The sequence below is a fragment of the Sinocyclocheilus anshuiensis genome, unplaced genomic scaffold, assembly GCF_001515605.1.
Source record: "Sinocyclocheilus anshuiensis isolate Anshui unplaced genomic scaffold, SAMN03320099.WGS_v1.1 scaffold386, whole genome shotgun sequence".
NCBI lineage: Eukaryota > Metazoa > Chordata > Actinopteri > Cypriniformes > Cyprinidae > Sinocyclocheilus > Sinocyclocheilus anshuiensis.
Genome location: NW_015542332.1, coordinates 179,752 through 181,587, shown reverse-complemented (window position 1 = coordinate 181,587; position 1,836 = coordinate 179,752).

The following is a 1,836-nucleotide window of genomic DNA, read 5'->3' as shown; positions in this document are numbered from 1 at the left end:
TATAATATATTTTATATATATATATATATATATATGTATATATATATATATATATATATATATATATATATGTGGCATTGTGACCACTAGTGGGCAGAACAACCATATTGTTGCATGAAGAGTCTCAACAGGAAACTGATTTCATCTGACCTCTAACCAGTTTTGTAGCATTTTCTTGAGGCTTTATTTTGGATTTGCCAAACTGGTCCCATAAATCTGAACAAAGTCTAATGCCTCTAATTTGTGCAAAAATATGCCTGGTACAGCTCTGACTGCTCTGACTTTTGACGTGACATGTAGGCCAAGTAGGTAACCCATACTCAGAATTTGTCCTCTGCATTTAACCAATCCAAGTGCATCAGCCACTAAAAATCATCTTGAGACCAGATGCAAAAATGTTCTGAGAAACAGTCCAGCACCATTTGTTTGTGGATGCCATGTGGTTCCATATTCTGTATCTAATGCAAAGAAATATATACATTTTACATGGCTTAAGTGTTCAAAGTTCTCAGATACTCTTTGAGGCAACTGTAGAGGGTAATTTAGCTGTTTGCCAACTATTCTTTGTTTATCATCGAAGAATAGCGTTGCCATCAAACAGAAGTCTATAAAGTGCTTTCAAAAGCTAAATCTTTACCTGAAATACATAACATTTCTTCCAAATAATTAATTGTAAATCCATTTTTGTTCTGGGCCTCCTTGTACCTTCAGTATGTTCTCTTGCACATTTTCCATTTTCTCTCACTCTCACGCACACACACTCTAATGAATGCTGAATGTCAGTAATGTCACTTTAGGGTCATATGTCAACTTCCGATGGGAGAAAAATTTTCATATTTTCCAGTCTTGTGCTATGGTAATTTGATGCAAGGCACTAAAAAAAGTCACAAATGACCAGAAATCTGACAGGCCAAGTCATTTAAATGAGTCCAATTAGCATTAAATGCTGGCTCACTGAATTAACACTTGCAGCTGAAACCCTAATTACAGTAGATATTCCTGAAACTGATATTGAAAATCATGCGGTGGTACGTTGTCAATACAGTGTGTATGAGGTTTATAAAACAGTTGCTTTCTGATAGTCGTTTTCATTTTAATTAGGGTGTAACACATTGGGATATAATTTATTTCTTGTAAAAATCAAACAAAAGCTATCTTAAAATGCTCTCATTTTGTGCTTATTTTGTAATCCGTAATATGATCCGAACCATGAGTTTTGTGATCCGTTGCACCACTAGTTTTTATGCCCAAGTATGCGTTTAATAAGTATGCAAAACATGTTACAGATATTGCAAATTAAATACACATGCAGATTTTTTTTTGCATTTGATGAACAGATCCATGTTTTTAATCCATATTAACTGAACAGTTTACAGTTACGTTAACTGTAGTTACCAGTATTGGAAATATTGCAGGCTTATATCGATACAGTACCATGATTGTTTACAAATGTCTTTCACCGATGGAGAAAAAAACATAAATTTTCCACTTGAAATGCTTTTCAGCTGCTTACATGAAAGGTGTGACATTTTAATCTCTGAGATCAAATAAAGCAAAAGAGTGATTTGTCAAAACACACCAAATAAGCAAAATGAAAATTAAATTGTACATGAGTGTGTGCTGACAAATCTGACAGTCGCAGTGAAATTCCTGTTTTATTTGTAACTTTTTGAACTACAACTGATGGATCTGTGTAATGGATCTAAATGACCAATGGGACATTTTGAATGCTTGGAATTACACAGGTTTCTGTACTGAATTGGAGAATGAAGAAAATGTTTTTTTTTATCTTTATCTAACAAATGTTTTAAACGGTAGAAGTCCAGAGGTGTGAGT